Below are 23557 nucleotides of genomic sequence, written 5' to 3' on the forward strand. Positions count from 1 at the left end.
GCACAAAGTAGAAGCTCAATAAATATGACTGATCGATCTGTAACTTCAGGGGAACTGTAACTTCATTTTAGGCAGGGAATATATCTACCGACTTTGTTATATTGTTATACGTTTACTCTCCCAAGCGCTTAGTACAGTGGTCTACACGCAGGAAGGGCTCACTAAATATGACTGATTGATTTGTAACCTCTCCAGGGAAATGTAAGCTCTTTATGGGCAGGCAATATGTCTATCAACTCTGTTCAGCAGCATGGCTCAGTGGAAAGAGCCCGGGCTTAGGAGTCAGAGGTAATGGGTTCTTATCCCGCCTCCGCTACTTGTCAGCTTTTTGACTTTGGGCAAGTCACTTCACTTCTCCGGCCCTCAGTTCCCTCATCTGTACAGTGGAAGACTGTGAGTCTCTCATTCATTCAGTCGTATTTATTGAGCGCTTACTGTGTGCAGAGCACTGTACTAAGCGCTTGGAATGTACAATTGGGCAACAGAGACAATCCCTGCCAAAAACTGGCTCCCTCCTGGGACAACCCGATGGCCTCGTATCTACCCCAAAGAGTGCTTGACACATAGTAAATGCTTAACAAATGTCATTTTTTTTATTATTATTACAGTGGTCTGCACCATGTATGTGCTCAATAAATAGGACTGACTGAGGGACTGCCTTTCAACCTTCACATGAAACAAAAACTCCTCACTCTTGGCTTCAGAGCTCTCCATCACCTTGCCCCCTCCTACCTCACTTCCCTTCTCTCTTTCTACTGCCCACCCCGTACGCTCTGCTCCTCTGCCGCCCACCTCCTCACTGGGCCTCGTTCACGCCTGTCCCGCCATCGACCCCTGGGCCACATCCTCCCGCTGTCCTGGAATGCCCTCCCTCCTCACCTCCCTCAAACTAACTCTCTTCCCCTCTTCAAAGCACTCCTGAGAGCTCACCTCCTCCAGGAGGCCTTCCCAGATTAAGCCCCCCTTTCCCTCTGCTCCCCCTCCCCTCCTTCCCACCCTTGGCTCTTCCCCCTTCCTCTCCCCTCAGCACTGTGCTCATTTGTAGATATTACCCTATTGATTTTGTTAATAAGGTGCATATTAATTTTGTTAATAAGGGGCATATTTATTTTGTTAATAAGGTACATATCTCCTTGATTCAATTAATCTTGATGATGTTTTGTTTTGTTCTCTTTTGCTTTGCTGTCTCTCCCGTCTAGACTGTGAGTCTGTCACTGGGCAGGGATGGTCTCTATCTGTTACAGAATTGTCCATTCCAAGTGCTTAGTCCAATGCTTTGCACATAGTAAGTGCTCACTAAATCCTATTGAATGAATGAATGTGGCCAAATTGTCCATTCCAAGCGCTTAGTCCAGTGCTCTGCATAGAGTAAGCACTCAATAAATCCTGTCGAATGAATGAATGTATGTTGCCGAATTGTCCATTCCAAGCGCTTAGTCCAGTGCTCTGCACATTAATAATAATAATAATAATAAAGTTGGGATTTGTGAAGTGCTTACTATGTGCAGAGCACTGTTCTAAGTGCTGGGGGTAGATACAGGGTCATCAGGTTGTCCCCTATGGGGCTCACAGTTAATCCCCATTTTACAGATGAGATAACTGAGGCCCAGAGAAGTGAAGCGACTTGCCCACAGTCACCCAGCTGACAAGTGGCCGAGTAAGAATTCGAACCCATGACCTCCGACTCCCCAGCCCGGGCTCTTTCCACTGAGCCACGCTGCTTCTCATTAATAATAATGATGGTATTTGTTAAGGGCTTACTATGTGCCAAGCACTGTTCTAAGCGCTGGGGGAGATACAGGGTAACCGGTTTGTCCCACGTGGGGCTCCCAGTTAATCCCCATTTTACAGGTGGGCTAACCGAGGCCCAGAGAAGTGAAGCGACTTGCCCAAGGTCACCCAGCTGGCAAGTGGCTAAGGTGGTCATCGGGCAGGGATTGTCTCTTTGTAAGCGCTCAATAAATAATAACTGCTCAGTAAATACTATTCATTCATTCAATAGTATTTATTGAGCGCTTACTATGTGCAGAACACTGTACTAAGCGCTTGGGATGAACAAGTCGGCAACAGATAGAGACGGTCCCTGCCCTTTGACGGGCTTACGGTCTAATCGGGGGAGACGGGCAGACAAGAACAATGGCAATAAATAGAGTCGAGGGGAAGAACATCTCGTAAAAACAATGGCAACTAAAGAGAATCAGGGTGATGCACATCTCATTCAACAAAATAAACAAAATACTATTGAATGAATGAATCTTTTGCCCACTTGTCCCTTCCAAGCGCTTGGCTCAGTGGAAAGAGCCCGGCTTTGGAGTCAGAGGTCATGGGTTCGAATCCCGGCTCGGCCACTTGTCAGCTGGGTGACTTTGGGCAAGTCACTTCACTTCTCGCCCGTCAAACGGCAGGGACCGTCTCTATCTGTTGCCGACTTGTTCCTCCCAAGCGCTTAGTACAGTGCTCTGCACATAGTAAGCGCTCAATAAATACGATTGAATGAATGAATGAATGAATTCTCGGTGCCTCAGTTCCCTCATCTGTAAAATGGGGAGGAAGACTGTGAGCCTCACCTGGGACCACCTGATTACCTTCTATCTCCCCCAGCGCTTAGAACAGTGCTCGGCACCTAGTAAGCGCTTAACAAATACCAACATTATGAATGAATGAATGAATGAATGAATGAATGAATGAATGAATGAATGAATGAATGAATGACTAGTAAGCGCTGAGTAAATACGACGGAGTGGGTGGGAGCGTCAGGGCGCATGCGCGGCGGGGCGGGGCGGGGCGGGGGGGGTCAGCTGAGCGGGGGGGAGGGAGAGCCAGAGCCACGTGACCCAGAGGCACGTGACCCGAGCCGGGCCGGGGGCGCTGCGGCCGAGCCTGGGAGCCCCACCATGGGCCGCTGAGCCGCCCCATCCCCGCACCCCGTCCTCCTCCGTCCTCCTCCGTCCTCCTCCTCCGTCCTTCTCCTTCGCTTCCTCCGCCTGCTCCTGCTCCTGCTGCGCCGCCGTGAGTGCTCGGCGCCCCGGGAGGGAAGGGGGGGGGGGCGGGGAGGGCCGGGGCAGGCCTCATCGCCGCCCGGGGGTGGGCTGCGGGGTCACGGTAGGCTCGGACCCCCAGCCCCCTCTTACACCCTTATCCCCACACCCCCATCCTCCTTATTCCCCCATCACCTTATTCCCCCATCCATCCCCTTCCTTATTCCCCCCCAACCCCCTCCTTATCCCCCCCATCCCCCTCCTTATTCCCCCCATCCCCCTCCTTATTCCCCCATCCCCCTCCTTATTCCCCCCCAACCCCCTCCTTATTCCCCCCCAACCCCCTCCTTATTCCCCCCCATCCCCCTCCTTATTCCCCCCATCCCCCTCCTTATTCCCCCATCCCCCTCCTTATTCCCCCCATCCCCCTCCTTATTCCCCCATCCCCCTCCTTATTCCCCCCATCCCCCTCCTTATTCCCCCCCAACCCCCTCCTTATTCCCCCCCAACCCCCTCCTTATTCCCCCCATCCCCCTCCTTATTCCCCCCATCCCCCTCCTTATTCCCCCCATCCCCCTCCTTATTCCCCCCATCCCCCTCCTTATTCCCCCCATCCCCCTCCTTATTCCCCCCCATCCCCCTCCTTATTCCCCCCCATCCCCCTCCTTATTCCCCATCCCCCTCCTTATTCCCCCCCATCCCCCTCCTTATTCCCCCCATCCCCCTCCTTATTCCCCCCCATCCCCCTCCTTATTCCCCCCATCCCCCTCCTTATTCCCCCTCATTCCCTTCCTTATTCCCCCATCCCATCCCTCTTATCCCCCCCATCCCTCTTATCCCCCCCATCCCTCTTATCCCCCCCATCCCTCTTATCCCCCTTATTTCCCCCATCCCCCTTCTTATTTCCCCCATCCCCCTTCTTATTTCCTCCCATCCCCCCTTCTTATTTACCCCCATCCCCCCTTCTTATTTGCCCCCATCCCCCTTCTTAATAATAATAATGTTGGTATTTGTTAAGCACTTACTATGTGCAGAACACTGGGGTGGATACAGGGTAATCAGGTTGTCCCCTATGGGGCTCACAGTTAATCCCCATTTTACAGATGAGGTAACTGAGGCACAGAGAAGTGAAGTGACTTGCCCACAGTCACACAGCTGACAAGTGGCAGAGCCAGGATTCGAACCCACCGTATCGTGGCTCAGTGGAAGGAGCCCCAGCTTGGGAGTCAGAGATCATGGATTCATATCCCGACTCTGCCCTTTGTCAACTGTGTGACTGTGGGCAAGTCAGTTCACTTCTCTGGACCTCAGTTCCCTCATCTGTAAAATGGGGATGAAGACTGAGCTTCACGTGGGACAACCTCATTCCCCTGTATCTACCCCAGCGCTTAGAACAGTGCTCTACATGTAGTAAGCGCTTAACAAATACTAACATTGTTATTATTATCCCCCTTCTTATTTCCTCCCATTCCCCCTTCTTATTTCCCCCATTCCCCCTTCCTATTTTCCCCCATTCCCCCTTCTTATTTTCCCCCATTCCCCCTTCTTATTTTCCCCCCATTCCCCCTTCTTATTTTCCCCCCATTCCCCCTTCTTATTTTCCCCCCCATTCCCCCTTCTTATTTTCCCCCCCCATTCCCCCTTCTTATTTTCCCCCCCATTCCCCCTTCTTATTTCCCCCCCCCCATTCCCCCTTCTTATTTCCCCCAGCGGGGGGACAGTCCCGGCCCTCCTATCAGCAGCCCTTGTCCGGCCTGGACCATGGCGTCCCCCACCCCCTGCCCCCCGACCTGCTGGCCCCAGTGCTCCTTCTGCGCAGGACCATGTCTCTTATATGCTGATATTGGACTGTCCCAAGCGCTCACTACAGTGCTCTGCACACAGTAGGCGTTCATTAAAAACCATGACTTCTAGACTGTAAGCCCGGTGTGGGCAGGGATTGTCGCTCTCTATTGCCGAATTGTACTTTCCAAGCGCTTAGTACAGTGCTCTGCACACAGTAAGTGCTCAAGTATAATTTCTAGACTGTAAGCCTGGGTTGGGCAGGGATTGTTTCTCTCTATTGCCGACTTGTACTTTCCAACCACTTAGGACAGTGTTCTGCATTCAGTAAACGCTCAGTAAATATAATTTCTAGACTGTAAGCAAGGTGTGGGCAGGAATTGTCTCGCTTTATTACTGAATTGTCTTTTCCAAGTGCTTAGTACAGTGCTCCGCACACAGTAAGTACTCAATAAATATAATATCTAGACTGTAAGCCCAGGGTGGACAGGGATTTTCTCTGTTGCTGAATTGTACTTTCCAAGCGCTTAGTACAGTGCTCTGCACACAGTAAGCGCTCAAATACGATTGAATGAATGAAATGTGATTGAATGAACGACTGAATCCCCTCTCTGAATCCACCCTCTCCCCCATCTCCTTCCCTCCCTCCCTGCCCCTGAGCTTAGCTCCCACTGACCCCAGAGGGGCATAGGGTGAAAGTCACTGCAGGGTCAGGGTTCCCCCACTGCACTTATATACTAATTGGTAGTTTATATTAACGTCTGTTCCCCGCCCCCCTCCCAAAATGGTATTTTTTTCATTCATTTAGTTGTATTTATTGAGCACATACTGTGTGCAGAGCACTGTATGAAGAGTTAAGCGCTTACTATGTGCCAAGCACTATTATAAGTGCTAGGGTAGATACAAGATAATCACGTGAAGTGGCTTTCCCAAGGTCACACAGCAGACAATAGTAATAATAATGTTGGCATTTGTTCAGTGCTTACTATGTGCAAAGCACTGTTCTAAGTGCTGGGGAGGATACAAGGTGATCAGGTTGTCCCACGTGGGGCTCATAGTCTTAATCTCCATTTTACAGATGAGGTAACTGAGGCACAGAGAGTTTAAATGATTTGCCCAAGGTCACACAGCTAAGTGGCAGAGTCGGAATTAGAACCCACGTCCTCTGACTCCCAAGCCCGTGCTCTTGCCACTAAGCCACGCTGCTTGTCAAGATTTTAAGCTCGCTATGGGCAGGGAATGTGTCTGTTTACTGTTGTATTGTACAGTACTCTGCACTCAGTAAGTGCTCAAGAAATCCAATTAAATGAATGAATGACGTGACCCCCTGTACTGAGCCCCTGAGGGCCAGAGGAAGGACGAACCATGGGTTTCTGCTTTCCTGTTTCCAAGGGAGGGAGGTGGGAAGGACAATCGGTGAAGGGCCATGCATGCCTTTCTCACAGCTCAGGTCAGGTGGAGGGGCTTTTTGAACCCTCTGTGGCCCAAACTGCCACCTTCTGTTGTGGAATGAAGCCAGGATGGGAAATCATTAGAGAGGAGAGCTCAGAATCATTTTAACGTAAAACCTAATTTGCCTTCTCCCACCTGTGAGTAGGTAGAGGTGTTTTCTCCATTATATTCCTCCCAGTGGATTGAGGACTTCATAAATACAGGAGTTGCCTCCTTTTTACACACCCGAGTGTCTTATGCAGTGGTCTGCACCCAGCAGATTCCCAGAAGGTACCAGTGGAAATGGTCTTCCAGATGGGAAAACCAAGGGACAGTGAAGCTTCCAAATGGCTAAAGTTGGTAGCAGTACCGGGATTAGAACTCAGGCTGTCTGACCACAGAACGCTTTTTTCCAGTAGGCCAAACTGCCTCACCTTTATCTAATGCTTAGTGTAGGAGACCCTGTTTTATTCTTTTTTTTTTGTGGTATTTAAATGCTTACTTTGTGCCAGGTACTTTTCTAAGCTCTGGGGTAGATTCAAGGAATCAGGTTGGACACGGTCTCTGTCCCACATTGGGCGCAGGGTCTTAATTCCCATTTTACAGATGAGGGAACTGAGCCGTGAAGAAGTGACTTGCCCAAGGTCACAGAGCAAGGTGGAAGAGCTGCGATTAGAACCGAGGTCCTTCTGCCTCCCAGGCCTGTGCTCTATCCAGTAGACCAATGAGGTTTCCCTAAGGTTCTGCTTCTGTTTGAGAAATTTCTCAAGGCCCTGGAGCCCGTTAGCATCTGGGTGTGCATGTGTGACTTTGAATTCCTTCCGCAGTCAGCAGAATTTATGAATCTCTTCCCCCCACATCGTAGTCCCGTGAAGCAGTAATCGGTACTTTAAGAGAGTAGCTGATGAAGAAGATTCTCCAGCCAGGCAACTACAACAGAGGGACAAAGTATTCAGGGACTGCATTAAATTGTTTTTGGCCAAAAGAGTGTCAATGACAAACTGGGTGATTTCAGAAAAGTTCCAAGCAGTTTGGAAAAGAGTTGTCAGTCACAACTGGACTGTGTCTAGGTTGTCTCAGATTTGTATAGGTTGTCACAGATTGTACTGAGGACCGAGCCTTTGGGTTTTTTTTAAATAGTACTTGCTAAGCTCTTACTGTGTGCCAAGCACTGTACTAAACACTGTATAGATACAAGATAATCAGGGTTGTATCTCAGGAGTTTACAGATCTATTTCTACTTGGGTTTATCTAGCACAATGCAGATAAGATCTAGAGAGACAATGCTAGAGACCTTACTGAAGCTATTGGAAATGCTGCTAGAGAAGCAATTAGTGTGACTCACTACTTTTCAAGATTTTCCAGAACACATTAGCTTTTGTTAATTTTCTGGTATGACAGAGTGATCTCTTTTGATTAATCTCTTGATAATTTAAGAAAACCTGTAATTTAAAATTTCGGACTTTCAAATCTAGAGCCGATTTCACAGTTTCTCCATTAGGGGCCTAGCACAAATGGAAAGAAATTCATTCCTAGCTGTACCTGACTTGAGGAACTGACAATAAGTTTCTTTTTACTCTAGATTACGCTGCAAATATTTCAAAGGGAGATAGGCATTTGGAAGATGCCTTTGCAATTAGAAATACCAGAACACAGAAAATCCTCCACAAGTGGATAATATGTACATACCTAACGAGACACATGAAAGAACCGTAGAGAAGATGTGACTGGATAATATGTACATACCTAATGAGACACCTGAGAGAACTAGAGATGATGTGACTGGATAATAAAGGGTCATTCAGGGAATGCTTCATGGTACAGATCATTTTTTAGAAGGATGTGTAGAAGGGGAGAAGTGTGAGCTGGTAAACCTGAGGTGGGAAGGGCATTTCCAAATGTGAAGAAGTAAATGACAATGAGCATTGTATCAGAGTCAGTGATTCCATCAGTGGTATTTATTGCATGCAGAACACTGTACTAAGTGCTTGGGAGAGTACAATGCAACAGAATTAGCAGATACAGTCCCTGTCCATAACCAGCTGGTCTAGAGGTTGGGAATTAGAAAGTGGGGTGAAGGAAATCTCAGGAGAAATACCCAACCCAAATGGGGGTATAGCTGGAAGGTTGGGTGGGGATAAGGGATTTTTCATATTTATTATGGGGAGAAAGTTCCTTTAAAATAGTAATGAATCAATCGATGGTTTCGAGCTGTTACAACGTGCAGAGTACTGTACTAAGTGCTTGGGAGAGTACACCACAATAGAATCAGTGGACAGGTTCCCTGCCCATTACAAACATATGGAATGATTATAATTAGTCTGGCATCACCCAATAGGAACAAGGGCTTGGAGTAGGATCTGAGACCAAGAATCTGCCTGAAGGAATTGATTCTGGTGTTAGTGGTTTGCACAGCATCTTCAGATGAAGCATAGAGAGCTTTCCAGGTGGCCTCAGTTCAGAAGCAGGGGGCATATGTGACTATTATGTAAATGGGACACTACCCATGGCTTTTTTTTCTTCTCAAAGAGTTACATTTTATTATTTTACTCTCCTGAAAGGGCAGACTATCTCAGCAAGGGCTGTAACTGCCCCACCCCCTCATTACTTCTGTGTTGGAGGTTGTCGATATTAAAAGCTAGAAAGGAAGAGTAGGAGGTAAAAGACACTGTATTGGCTCATCATTGTGTCCTAAGGAATTACACAAGAGCTTCCTCATATAAAATACGGAAATGCCGTGTACTTATAGTGATAGTGTTTTTGAAGCATATACCATATGCAGTCCACTGAGCTAAGTGCTGAGATACAAGAGGGACCCACAGTGAGGTAGGGAGAGTATACCATTAATTGGTATATCCAGTCTCCATTTTACAAGTGAGGAAACTGAGGCACAGAGAGATCAAGTGACTTGCGCAAGGTCACACAACAGGCAGGTAGCAGAGCCAGGATCAGAACTATTCATTTATTCATTCAATCGTATTTATTGAGCACTTACTGTGTGCAAAGCGCTTTACTAAGCACTAAGATCTTCCAACCTCCAGTCTTGTGTTCTTCCCATTTAGCCATACTCTTGAGCATGTGCTAAGCCACTGAGAGAGTATAACAAATGCAAGATGTAAGTTCTCTCCCCTCAAGGAGCTAAGAATCTGTGAGAGCCAGGTAAATAGAAATTTTTACAAAGAGTGGAAGCAGGGAGGGCAGTGATCCAACAGAAAATAAGACATAGCAGGATGAAATAGCCGAATAAGTAACTGAATCTACACATAAAAATGTACATGTACATTGTTGCTGAGGCTAAGCATAAAATGCAAACATCTGTGCTAAGGGGAGAGTCTTGCTGGACTGCCACATCTTGGGTATTGCAAATCACTCTGGCAAGGCTTTCTTGACAGGTGGGACCTGGGAGGCTTATAAATGCGGTGATCTGTAGGGTTTGGGGAGTTGGAGTGGGGGAGAAGTTCAGGCTGGGAGACGGCTTGAGCGAGCATGCGGCCACAGAGCCATCAGTTTGTCAGTGGAATTTATTACACCCTTAGTGGGGATAGAGCCCTGTGTGAAGCACTCGGAATATAGCAAGGGGGTACTAGCTAGTAACAATAATTATGGTATTTTTGACTATGTGCCAAACACCGTTCTAAGCACTGGGCTAGATTCAGGTTAATTAGGTTGGACACAGTCCCTATCCTACAGGGGGTTCCCGGTCTTGGTCCCCATTATACAGATGAGGTAACTGGGCACAGAAAAGTGAAGTGACTTGTCCAAGGTCACACAGCAGACGTGTAGTGGAGCTGGGATTAGAAGCCAGGTCCTTCGGATGCCTAGGCACTACCCTTTTCTGGCTCACCTGAGGGGCAGAAAGTGCATCAGGGTGTGGATTCCCCAGTCAGAGCGGTGCAAGTTGGGCCCAAGGCCAGTAGCATCTTGTCAGGCCCCTTCAGCTGTGTGGTACAGATGCTGTCATAGATAGTGGGTTGTAATGATGTCATGTATCCCAATGCCCCTTCTCTCCAACCTGCCCACCGCCCCTTCCCACTTTTCTCTTCCCTCGCTTTTGCTCCAATGGTCTTCTAAACCTCAGGTCTTTATAAAAAGCCAAGGCAACATAGATGCTTACAAGCTGCAGGGGTGGGGTGGTGAGGAGGAGGAGGAAGTTGTCAGTGAGTTATAATGATCTCCCCTAAGGGTTTGTTGATATGGCGCTGGCCAGCCTGGTGGGGAGCAAGCATGAGGGCTGGGGATGGGGGCGGGGAGGGAGGGAGAGAAGGAAGAAAACCAGGGTTTCTGCACACCCACTAGTGCTGAATGGTATCCATAGAAGGAGGCTGGATTGGGGCAGTGGGAAATTAACCTCCCTCCCCACCTGGGACCCCCAGAGCCCGAGACTGGGCCAAGCAGCTTGGTAGTCTGGCCAAAGGCCCCCTATGTGGTTGTGCCCAGTCCGGAGCTGGGGGAGTTAGGGTCGGAGGCTGTAGCCCGGGAAGAGGCTGCTTCGCGGAGCCCGGCTGGGATGGGGGGCTCTGGAGTGGGCTCGTCCGGCGGCCCGGGCCTCCTATGACTGTCCAGGCCCCTTGCTGTAGCATGGGCTCTCTTAGGCTGTGCCTCTTCTAGCCCAGCGAGCCCTAGGACCTGGCTTGGAATCCCAGCTGTGCCTCATTCCTGCTGTGTGACCTTGGCCAAGTCATTTATTATCTCCAGATCTCCATTTTTTCATCTGTAAAATGGGCTTTTAGTACCTGGTCTCCCTCCGGTTTCTACTGTGAGCCCTAGGTGGGATGGGGACTTTGTCCAACCCGAGTATCTTGTATGTAATCCAAGGCTTGATAAAGTTCTTGGCAATCAACCACTCATATTTACAGAACACTTACTGCGTGCAGACCACTGTACTAAGCACTGGGGAGAGTACAATATAACAGAAATGGTAGACACATTCCCTGCCCACAACAAGCTTACAGTTTAGAGGGAAATAGTAAGTGCTTAACGAATACCACAGTTATCATGATTATTTTACCAGCCAGCCACACTGGCACGTGGAGCTAGACTCGGGAGGGTGTGTGTAAGGAGGCATTACCTGGGAGCTAAGCTGAGTTCCAAATGTGTGATCCCATGCAGCCTCCACTTGCCCCCCACTCTCCTTTACCCAGTGCTCTTCCATCAATCAGTAGCATTTCTCAAGTGCTTAACTGCATGCAGAGCGCTGTACTAAGCACTTGGGAGAATACAGCAGAGTTGGTAGACGCATTCCTCGCCCACAATGACTTTTTAAAACAGTATTTAAGTGCTTGCTATGTGCCAGGCATTGTGATAAGCTCTGGGGTATATACAAATTAATCAGGTCAGACACAGTCCCCGTCCCATGTGGGGCTCAGTCTTAATTCGCAATTTACAGATGCGGTAACTGAAGCCCAGAGTACTGAAGTGACTTCCCCAAGGTCACACAGCAGACAAGTGGCAGGCTGGGATTAGAATCCAGGTCCTTTGGCCTCCCGGGCCTTTGTTCTTTCGACTAGGCCACCCCACCTTCTCCTCTAGAGAGTGGAGTAATTTCAAATGTCCTGTATCGGGCTGGACTGTGTTGGACAGATGGAACGCCGCAATCCCGGATGCGACGTATATGCGGTGGCCATCTTGAGACGGTCTGTTTTGGAGTGCCAACTTCCCAATGTCCCAAGCAGTAGCCACGTCGGTAAGGTTGTAAAGGGCACTTTTGCTGCTCGAGTGGGTGAGAAGGTGGCGGGTGCCCTTTTTTATTTTAGGGCTTCTGGGCTGCAGTCCTTGCTGTAAGTCTGGCCCTGTCTGGGCTTCCCAGGTGAGGGGCTGGGATCTGGTGTGTGACCTCGTGAAGGTCAGTTCCCAACTTCCTGGGTCTACAGAAATCCTCTTGCCGCCACCCACTCCGGAGGCCTACCTCTTGTTCTCATCCCCTACTCTTCTCTCCCTCTCTTCCCTACCCCTTACCCTTCACCCCTCCCTAGTCCTGCTGACATCAGCAGCTGAGTCTATTAGTCCATCAGTGGAATATATTGAGCACTTACCCCGTGCAGAGCACTGAATTAAGCGTTTGGGAGAATACGGTGCAGAAGAGTTGGTGCATACGATCCCTGCCTTCAAAGACTTATCATCTAGTAGGAGAAGTAGGCGTTAAATTACAGGTATAGGAAGTGGCAATGTAAATGCACCTAAGTGCTCTAGGCCTGGAAAAGGGAAGGAATCAAAGTCCTTAATGTTACAGATCCAAGAGCAGAGGAGATGGAGAAGGGAGGGTGAATAGTTGAGTAAATAAGAAGTTAGGGAAGTTCTCTTGGAGGTGTTAATAAGGCTTTGAAGATGGGGAGATTGGTGGTATGCTTTTGCTAGGAAGCAGCCACCTGGTGCAGTGATATTTGTGCAGTTGTTTTTTTTAATGATATTTAAGCGCTTATTATGCACCAGGCTCCCCTCTCAACATCGCACTTGGAGAGTTTCCAGTACTCTACCAGTCTTGGCTATGGAAGGGAGAGTCAAGCATTCCCTTTCTAGCTTGAGCAGTGGCTAGCACCTGGAAGGCAATCTGCTACAAGTCAAAATTCCCCTGTTCTGGGCAGCAGCGGCATTGAGTCAAGGGCGGAGACTCAAGTTGACTGCCTTGTAGAAACCACTTCCGTATTCTGACCAAGGAAACTCTATGGATCCACTTCCAGAATGGTTGCAGTTGGAGGTGGGGTGTTCTGGAAGAGATGTGTCCATGGAATCGCTATGGGTTGGCGATGACTCGACAGCATAAGACAAGACAAATGTGCCAGGTACTGTACTATATGCCAGGCACTGGGATAGATAAAAGCTAATCAGGTTAAACACAGCCTCTGGTCCACATGGGGCTCACAGGCTTAATCCCCATTTTACGATGAGATAACAGAGGCACGGAGAAGTGAAGTTGCTTGCCCAAGGATACGCAGCTAAGTGGAGGAGCCAGGATTTAGAACCCGAATCCTTCTTACTCCTAGGCCCGTGCTCTTTCCATTAGGCCACGCTGCAGTTGGCAATGGTGTCACGTGTAAGTTGGAGGAAGGGGAACCATGCCCTGTTTGGCTCTTTGCACACCAACTGCTCATAGGTTTCATTTTATCAATCAGTCAATTGTATCTGAGTACTTTGTGCAGAACACTGTAGTAAGCGTTTGGGAGAGTAGAGTACAGCAGAGGTGGTAGTAGAATTCCTGCTCACAATGAGCTTACAGCTTAGAGGATTTTATAAGGTTATTGACTCCTGATTTAATGAAACACTTAAATCAGTTTCTTGATTACTGATAAGGTACCTAGTACTGCACTAGGTATTTAGGGAACATATATGACGTGTCCTTTTCATCAACAGATTTGGCAATCAAATGGAGGTAGGGCAGACATACATTCAATCGATCGTGTTTGAGTGTTTACTGTGCAGTTCAGTCATCAGAAGCATTGACTGATGTCAATTTCACGTGTGCGTCAGAGGGAATTATGGACTGAAATCAGGAAAAACTTTATAGGAAAGATGGACCTGAAACTGCAGTTAGTGGAGAGGGAGCAGTGGTTTGACAGGCAGAACGTGAAAAGCTATCCAGGTAGGTGGAACATCTAGGTAAAAGCTTCAAATTGGGAAGCAGAAGGCGGATCCAGCAAGAAGACAAGATTGTTGGGAACGAGTAGCATGAGGAGGTAGAGAAAGAGAGTCAGTCAATTGTATTTGAGTGCTTACTGTAGTAAACACTTGGGAGAGTTCAGTATAATAGTATAACAGACATATTCTTTGCTCACAATGAGCTTATGAAAGAGAGAGAGAGAAATGCGAGCAAATACGAACCAGAAATAAAAGGAATAACTATGGGAAGAACTGTGAAGACCAGGGTAAAAAGTTAGTATTTGGTCCAAGTTAATATAGTTTTAGAAGGGGAGCCTTTGTAGGACTCCCAAGAGTGGCCCAGTTGAAGTGTCAAACAGGGAAAATGATTTCAGACAATTAGAGTTACTCTCTCCATTTTGAAAGCCTTATTGAAGGCACATCTCCTTCAAGAGACCTTCTCTAAGCCCTCATTTCCTTTTCTCCCCCTCCCTTCTGCCTGGCCCTGATGTGCTCCTTGTATTCACCTCCTCAACCCCATATCACCTATGTTCATACCTGTAATTTATATTAGTTTCTATTGGCCCATCTAAAACTGTAAGCTTGAGGTAGGCTTGGAACTTGTCTGCCAACTCTGTTATATTGTACTCTCCCAAGCGCTTAGTATAGTACTCTGCACAGTATAAGTGCTCAGTAAATGTGATTGGTTGATTTCAGCCCCCCTGTAAACCAGTGCACAGAATAATTTGGAGTGGGAATGTGTGGGCAGGTGTGGAAGCCGGGATGCCAACAAGAAGGAGCTTTCAGTAGTCCACTGTAAGGTAGCCGGGATTTCATTCATTCATTCAATCATTTTTTAATTGAGCGCTTACTGTGTGCAGAGCACTGTACTGTGGGATTTGACTATAGGACTTTTGGGTAGGTGTATCCCAGCATTTGTTTTTTGAAAAGAAAGCGAGATCGCATATCAAATATGCCCTAACTTCGATATCCTACATTGTGAATTGACTGGCCCTATTTTTAACCAGAAATACACAAAGGTTCATTTAACCCCAAAATATTCATGGATTCCGTGAGGGGTTTCACTTACAATTCACAGTTTTTCCATCTCCTCTGCAGGCGTTATCTTACTGATGTTTACTCCTTCAGTCGTGTTAAACCCCATACCCTAAAAAGATTTACAAGCAGAGGAGAAGGTATGCAAATCCATGTAACTGCCATAGTTTGAGAAGTTGAGCATCTGAACATTCCTCAGTGCAGTTGGTGGTTGCTGCAGAAACTCTTAAAATTCATAAAGCAGAATTTCAACTCTCTGATGCAGCCAAGACCATCTGGCCCTTGGTGGTGATCACATGTTTTAGTCATTGACAGTGGACTATTTCCTTGAGTCAAGATCTTTAAGAAACTATCATGGAATGTGAAGCTACATATATAATGTGCTTTAATATTCACTTCATTGTTTTTTCAGGGAAAACATTGAATATTTGTCTTTCCTGGGTGTCTGAGTTTTTTTTTTCTATAGGGATTAATTTTTTTTTGTCAAAAATTAGGCTCTGAACTGTTAGAGTTGCATCAGTTTTTAAGTAGACTGGCTAAATATATTCTTTGAATAAAGTTGCTTGAAACTGAAAATTAAAAGTAATTAGAAATAGTAACCCTTAATTTTAAAGGGTAGTGTGTACCAGACTTCTGAGTTGGCACTATAAAAACATGGGATAGACAGTTACTCTCTGGGGATTTTTTAAAAAAATGGTATTGGTTAAGCACTTACTATGCATCAAGCCCTGTTCTACACGCTGGGTCAGATACAAGATAATCAGACTGGACACAGTCTCTGACCTGCGTGACACTCAAAGTCAGAGGGAGGAGGATTTAATCCCTGTTTTACAGATGAGGGAACTCAGGCACAGAGAAGTTAAGTACCTTGCCTAAGGACACAGGTTAGACAAACGGTAGAGCTGGGTTTAAAACCCAGGTCTTTTTGATTCCCAGGCCTGGGCTTTTTCCCCTGGGCCATGCTACTTTTCAGTTTCCAACAGCGACTACTTTGAGGCCACCTCTGGTCTTCTCTGTCCATGGTTGACCTCTCAGGCTTCGGCATGCCAGAGGCTGGGCAGGAGGGATGGCTTTATAAAAACCCTTCGGTAAAACCCAATTTGTATCCACCCCAGGGCTTAGTACAGTGCCTGGCACACAGCACTGAACAAATACATAACAGAAATCTCAAGGCAGGCCATGAGGGCTCCAAACCAGCTTCTCAATCAATTGTATTGAGCATTTATTGCTTGCAGAGCATTGTATTAAGCATTTGGGAGAGCACACTATAACAACCTAATGCCAACTTACCGTACCTCGATCTCATTTATCTCGCCGTTGACCTCTTGCCTTCATCCTGCCTGTGGACTGTAAGTTCACTGTGGGCAGGGAATGTATATAGCAACGCCACTGTGTTGTAATATCGCCAAGATCCGCCCTTTCCTCTCCACCCAAATGGCTACCTTACTGCTACAGGCTCTTGTTATATCCCGGCTAGACTACTGTGTCAGCCTTCTCTCTGATCTCCCTTCCTCCTCTCTCACCCCGCTCCAGTCTATTCTTCACTCCGCTGCCTGGCTCATCTTCCTGCAGAAACGCTCTGGGCATGTCACTCCCCTTCTTAAACACCTCCAGTGTTTGCCTATCAGCCTCCGTTCCAAAGAAAAACTCCTCACTCTAGGCTTCAAGGCTCTACATCACCTTGCCCCTTCCTACCGCTCCTCCCTTCTCTCTTTCTACCGCCCACCCCGCACGCTCCGCTCCTCCGCCGCCCACCTCCTCACCATCCCTCGGTCTCGCCTATCCCGCCGTCGACCCCTGGGCCACGTCCTCCCGCGGTCCCGGAACGCCCTCCCTCCTCACCTCCGCCAAACTGATTCACTTCCCCTCTTCAAAACTCTACTTAAAACTCACCTCCTCCAAGAGGCCTTCCCAGACTGAGCTCCCCTTCTCCCTCTACTCCCTCTACCACCCCCCCCACCTCTCCGCAGCTTAACTCTCTTTTCCCCCCATTTCCCTCTGCTCCCCCCCCCACCTTCCCATCCCCTCAGCACTGTACTCGTCTGCTCAACTGTATATATATTCATTACCCTATTTATTTTGTTAATGAAATGTACATCGCCTTGATTCTATTTATTTGCCTTTGTTTTTATGAGATGTTCTTCCCCTTGACTCTATTTATTGCCATCGTTCTTGTCTGTCCGTCTCGCCTGATTAGACCGTAAGCCCGTCAAACGGCAGGGACTGTCTCTATCTGTTGCCGACTTGTTCATTCCAAGCGCTTAGTACAGTGCTCTGCACATAGTAAGCACTCAATAAATACTATTGAATGAATGAATACTCTCCCAAGCCCTTGATTGATTGAATAGGGTTGGTTGATTGAATAGGCACGTTCCCTGCCTGGTTTACAGCCTAGAGGGGGAAGCTGACATTAATATCACTTGTGGATAAGTACATAAGTACTGTGGGGCTAATCAACCATAAATGTTTAAATGAAACTTTAGCAAACCCAGAACCAAAGGTAGAGGAACACAATGTCTCAAGGAGCTCAGTCCTTTCCAGAAGATAGAAGTAGAGGCACTGAAAGGGGACTCCTATTTCTTCCAACTCAGCTAGCAGCATCTCATAGCCAGTGTGGTCAAAAGACTGCTGAGATATCTTCAGAAATCAGGAAGATCAGTAAACCCTCAGTCTGTTACTTAAAGAAAGATATTTGCCTCTGAAATCGCTTGGATTTCCATTCCAAACCAGACCCCGAAACAAATTGAAAAGTTAAGGAAACAAGGTAATAATAATAGTAATTATGGTATTTAAGTGCTTACTATGTGCCAGGCACATAGTTCCTAAGTTCTGGGGTTGGGTACAAAGCAAATTGGGTTGGACACAGTCCCCGTCCCGCATGGGACTCACAGTCTCAATCCCCATTTTACAGATGAGGTAACTGAGGTACAAAGCAAATTGGGTTGGACACAGTCCCCGTCCCGCATGGGACTCACAGTCTCAATCCCCATTTTACAGATGAGGTAACTGAGGCACAGAGAAGTGAAGTTACGGAGCCTGGCCTAGTTTAAAGAACACAGGCCTGGGAGGCAGAAGAACCTGGATTCTAATACCGATCCCGCCACTTGACTGCTGGGTGATCTTAAGCAAGTCACTTCACTTTTCTATGCCTCAGTTCTGTAAAATGGGATTAAGACTGTGCACTCTGTGTGGGACAGGGGCTGTGCACAACCTGATTAGCATGTATCTGCAACTAGCATTTTGTACAACATCTAGCACATAGTAAATGCTTCACACATACCATTAAAAGAAATAAAAGGTTCTAAATGTGTTGAGAATTGCTTGGCAACCATCTTTAATTTTTCCTAAGAAGAATAGTGACTGGGTGGAAATTAGAGGGTTATCAGTACAAAGGGGTTAGAGGATTAGGGAAGTGTAGCAGGATTCTATCTACTAACTCCACCAGAAATGGACCCATTGCCTTATTGGTCACCCTGATTCCACTCTTGAGTACACATAATAATAGTGTTTTTTTCTAAATGCTTACTATGTGCCGTACGCTATACTAAGTACTAGGGTAGATACAAGATCATTAGGCCCCACATGGGGCTCACAGTCTAAGCAGGAGGGAGACCAGGTATGCAGTTCCCATTTTTCAGGTGAGGGAACTGAGGCGCAGAGAAATGAAGTGACTTGCTCAAGGTCACACACCAGATGAGTGGTGGAGCCAGGATTAGAACTCAGGTCTGCTGACTCCCAGGCCTGTGCTCTTTCCACTAGACCACACTGCGCCAGTGTAAGATCGGGGATGCCATAAAGTTGAGTTGCTTGCTCAGCCTTAGACATTGTGCTCCTCTGCCTTTGGTTCTGGGTTTGCTAAAGTTTCATTTAAACATTTATGGTTAACTAGCCCCACAGTGCTTATGTTCTTATCCATAAGTGATATTAATGTCAGCCTCCCCTTCTAGGCTGTAAGCTCATCATGGGCAGGAAATGTGTATACCAACTCTTATACTTTACTCTCCCAAGCACTCAGTACAGTGCTCTGCATACAAGAAAGTGCTCAATGAATACCACTGATGGATGCTTCCCTAAGAGGTCTGGCTACTTGGGCAGCAGACTCTGGACTTGAGAGCAGTGGAGTAACTAGTTCCTTCTGGTGGTTCAAGTTACTGTTTGAGGGGCAACAATCTGATTCCTTCTGGGCCATCACAGGCCAACTTGGAATCCGTTTAAGATCCCTTAGGGAGGGAAGGATGGATGGACGGAGCGTGGGGAAAAGAGAAAACAAGGGACATCCATTGTGCCATTTCCACTATCATATCAGTTTTCTCACCTCCATGCTCCCGCCCTCTGCCTTCTCCAGTCCATATCTCACTCTGCTGCTCAAATCATTTTTCTAAAACATCATTCTTCTGCTCACATCTTCCCCACTCCTCAAAAACCTCCAATAGTTGTCCATCCATCTCTGCATCCATAAGAAGTTTCAGACCCTCGGCTTCAAAGCATTCAATCCACTCTCTCCCCGGTATTTATCCTTGCCCTTCTCCCACTCCATTCCATCTCGCTCCTCTAGCACTGGCCTACACACTGAGCCTCACTTCTTTGTCTCCCTCACTGTCAGTCTGTTTTTCATGCCCTCCCTTTGTCCTTGGACTCTCCCTTTCACAAATGTAGACCATCACTCTCACCATCTTTGAAAAACCCTACTAAAATCACATCTCCAGGAAGCCTTCCCTGACAAATCTGTTTTCCCTACCCATTTCCTTGCCTACTGCATCAGGTAGGCATTTGAATCCTTAGCCCCCAAACACCTGGATACTCACCGCACCCTCTTTCTCCACCACTGTACATGTCTTTATTACTCAGGTCTTCCCCATCTTGCACTATATTTTAGTGTCCGTGTCCCCTGCTAGATTGTAAGCCTTTTTTTAATGGTGTTTCACTTACTATGTGCCAGGCACTATTCTAAGTACTGGGCTAGAAACAAGGTAATCAAGTTGGATGCAGTCCCCCGTCCCACAGTCATAATCCCCATTTGACAGATGAGGTAACTGAGGCCCAGAGAAGTGAAGTGACTTGCTCAAGGTCTCACAGCAGAAAGTGGCGGAGCTGGTATTAAAACACAGGTCCTCTGACTCCCAGGCCCCGAGCTCTATCCTCTAGGCCACCCTGCTTCCTTGAGTGAAAGGATCGAATCTACTAGCTCTGTTGTACTCTTAGGTGCTTAGTACTGTGTTCCGAACCTAGTAATTGCTTAACAAAGTCTGTATCCCCCTGTAGACTGTAAGTTCACTGTGGGCAAGGATTGTGTCTTTTTATTGTTATGGTGTACTCTCCTGAGCACTTAGTACAGTGCTCTGCACACAGTAAGCCCTCAATAAATACAGCTGAATGATTGTGTAAATAAATGCTATCGATTGATGAGGAGGCAGGAAGGGAAATTGAGTTTTCTGGCGGTGTTTAAACATAATTTTGGACTGGGCTTTTGGATCACAGGCTCTGGCAGCAATGATGTATCTCTGGATTTTATATGTTGTCATTTTAACTCTGTTTTCTTTCCTGCTACTGTGATTGTTTGCAGTTTGTAATGGGTATTTGTATAGTTCCCAGTAAATCAATATCGTGAAAAAGGGAAGGGAAGGATAGGGTGCCAGGCCTTGTGATTTTTGAGTTACTTTATAGTTGAAATCACTGGATTACTTCAACAGGAATTGGCTACCCCAGGCTCTGTGCCGAAAGTTGCCACCAGGTCTCTCAGCCAATCAATCAGTGATCTTTATTGAGCACTTACTGTGGGCAGAGCACTGTACTAAGCGCTTGGGAGACTACATTGCCTTCGGGCACTCAAGCACCTGGTCATGGTTAGAGACAATCGTGCCCAGGCCCAATTTCCAGTTTGGGGCTGCTGTTCCAGCGACCTGGACTGACAGCAATGGTATCCTGCATGCATCAGGATGGGGGTCTTATCTTGTCTCAGTGGATCCATAGAGTTTTCTTGGTCAAAATACAGAACTAGTTGACTGTTGCCTCCTTCAGTGCAGTCAACTTGTCTCCACCCTTGACTGTCTCTTATGCCACTGCTGCCCAGCACAGGGAAGTTTTGACTAGTTTGCCTTCCACTTGCTAGCCACTGGCCAAGCTAGGAATTGAATGGATAAGCCTCTGCTTGACTCTCTCTCCCATAGCCGAGACCGGTAGAGTACTGGAAACTCTAGTTTCCTTCTTGGGGCAGGTAAGGTGGAGGCATAACCTTGCAGACTGGAGTAACCGCCATTTTTGATTGTCAATGCATGTGGGACAGTATATGCCTCCTGCATCTCTGTTCCTCAGTGAGTCCGTTTTTTACATCTGTCCTTTACCATTTTTGTTTGTTCAGGCAGAGCTCAGTTTGATAGAAACCCATCATTCAAAGCTTGCTTGCGCAACAGTGTTCTTTTAAAAAATATAAAGTGATGCCAGCTAGCATATAGGAAAAGCCTGTCCAGGAGACATAGTTCAACTTCCTCTTTTAATGGGAAATATTTAAAATAAAAAGTGTACTCAAATTACAAGCCATACAAGTTTCTATATTAATAGAAGGCCTTAAAAGTCCAAAACCCTCTGTTTAGTGGTTTTAATTCCCCTTTTCTCCCAACACTTTCAACACCAAATGAGTTGATTTGACTTAAACAGTTGGTGTTCAATCAATGCTGTTTATTGAGCTCTTACTCTCTGCAGAACACTGTCCTAAGTGCTTGGGAGAGTACAATAGACACAATTCTTGCCCTCGAGTATCTTACAATCTAGTGGAGAAGTTGAACTCTAAAATAAATTATAGATAGGAAGAAGCAGTGTGGCCTAGTGGATAATAATGATAATAATAATGATATTGGTTAAGCACTCACTATGTCTAACCTGATTAGCTTGTGCTTCCCCATTGCTTAATATAGTTCCCGTCACATAGTAAACGATTAACAAATCCCATTAAAAAAGCGATAGAGTTTAAAGATACATATGTACATAAGTACCAAGGGATGGGAGGGTGGTTATAATAATAATAAATGAGAGTAATTGGGGTATTTATTAAGCACTTACTCTGTGTCAGGCACTGTTCTAAGTGCTGGGATGGATACAGGCAAATCGAGTTGAACACAATTCTTGTACCACATGGGGCTCATGAGTCTTAATCCCCATTTTGCAGAGGAAGTAACTGAGACATAGAGAAGTTAAGTGACTTGCCCAGGGTCACCCAGCAGACAAGTGGCAGACCTGGGATTAGAACCCTGATCCTTTTGACTCCCAGGCTCATTCTCTAGCCACTAGGCCTTGCTGGTTATCCAAGGGTTTGGTTGGCACAGAAATGCTCAAGTGGCAGTAGCGGGGAAAATCAGATCGGGAGTGAAAGGTGAATCTGGTGAAGGTGAAGCCTTCTTGAGGAGATGTGACTTTTCGGAGGGATTTGAAGGTGAGGAGAGCAGCAATCTGCCAGATGTGAAGAGGTAGGGATTACAAGGCAGAAGAGTGAGACAAGAACGAGGCAGTGTGAGTCATCCTCCTCTTTTCTCTGTGGGAGAAGTTTCAATAACGAATAAAACAGCCAAAAGCAGAGAAGGGAGAAAGGAGATAAGTTATTTCTCACATAATCAGCCCCTGACATTTTTCAATAAATGGTAAAGCCAACTCAATATGAATATCACTCATGGAAAGATTTATCCTTCAAGTGTTCTTGTAGCTTGAATACTGTGGTGAAATATTTATGATTATGGAGAGCCTTGTTTTAAGAAAACAATCCAATTCATATTTATAATGTCAGAGAGCCACACTTAATATTAGTGTTTTATTTAAAATATTACCTTTCTTACTAAAATGATTCCCTGCTTTCTTTTAGAGAAGAATAAAGTGTCATGGTGAAAAAGAGAGCTAGCTCAGATCTAATGATTTTATTTACAGCAAAGAGATCCAAAAACAGAGTTGCCTTTCATTGATATTGCTGATGTTGACATTGTGTCCCACAGATAATTTTTTGCACGTCTACCTCAGCAAGACATTTATTGGAGTTCGGTAGTGGTTCTGGTTTGTACTGAATCATCCGCACTCTCTCCCGGCAACCCTCTAGCCTAGCGACCAGCAGTGTGACCTTACTGGAAGGGAGAATGAGAGCAGCATATGGTCACTGAGCACAATGTCTCCGACTCCTCAGCAGCAGACCCCACTGTGCTCCCTTACCCATTTTTTAATGGTAGTTAAGTGCTTACTCTGAAACACTGATCTAAGCGCTGGGGTAGATACCCATTATTCAGGCCTGATTCAGGCCCCGTGTAGGCTCACAGTAGAAGTAGGAGGGAGAACAGGTATTATCCCTATTTTGCAGTTGAGGAAACTCAAACACAGTGAAGCGACTTGCCCAAGGGCACACAGCAGGCAATTGGTGGAGTCGGCATTAGAACCCAGGTCATCTGGTTCCCAGACCCCTGCTCTTTTCCACTAGGACATGCTCCTTCCCATTTCATCAGTCACTTCTGGGTACGCTACTCAGTGACCTTTAGCGAGGAACAAGGAAACCTCCCATTTTCTTCCAAAAATCAGGAGGAAGGCGAATCAATCAGTCCATCAGTGGATTTTTCGAGCGCTTACTTTGTGCCGAGCACTGTACTAAGCACACGGAACCATGACAACTAAAAGTTATGCAGCTGCTCCTGTACAAGTAGACGGACTGGAGCTGGACAGCACCAGGAGCACTGAGGCAAATGCAAGCCTAGGGTGGCTATTTGAGCAGG

General features: G+C 46.8%; 1 protein-coding gene across 1 annotated transcript in view; it reads left to right on the forward strand.

Annotated features, from left to right (window-relative positions):
- Window positions 1–2834: 2834 nt before the first annotated feature.
- ATP6V1C1 (ATPase H+ transporting V1 subunit C1) overlaps window positions 2835–23557 on the forward strand; it is a 61441-nt gene continuing 40718 nt past the window's right edge. The window contains exon 1 of the mRNA XM_029063393.2: window positions 2835–3009. The gene's annotated coding sequence lies outside the window, so the exon portion shown is untranslated. The remainder of the gene's footprint in view (window positions 3010–23557) is intronic.

The sequence above is a fragment of the Ornithorhynchus anatinus genome, chromosome 4, assembly GCF_004115215.2.
Source record: "Ornithorhynchus anatinus isolate Pmale09 chromosome 4, mOrnAna1.pri.v4, whole genome shotgun sequence".
In the NCBI taxonomy this organism is placed as follows: domain Eukaryota; kingdom Metazoa; phylum Chordata; class Mammalia; order Monotremata; family Ornithorhynchidae; genus Ornithorhynchus; species Ornithorhynchus anatinus.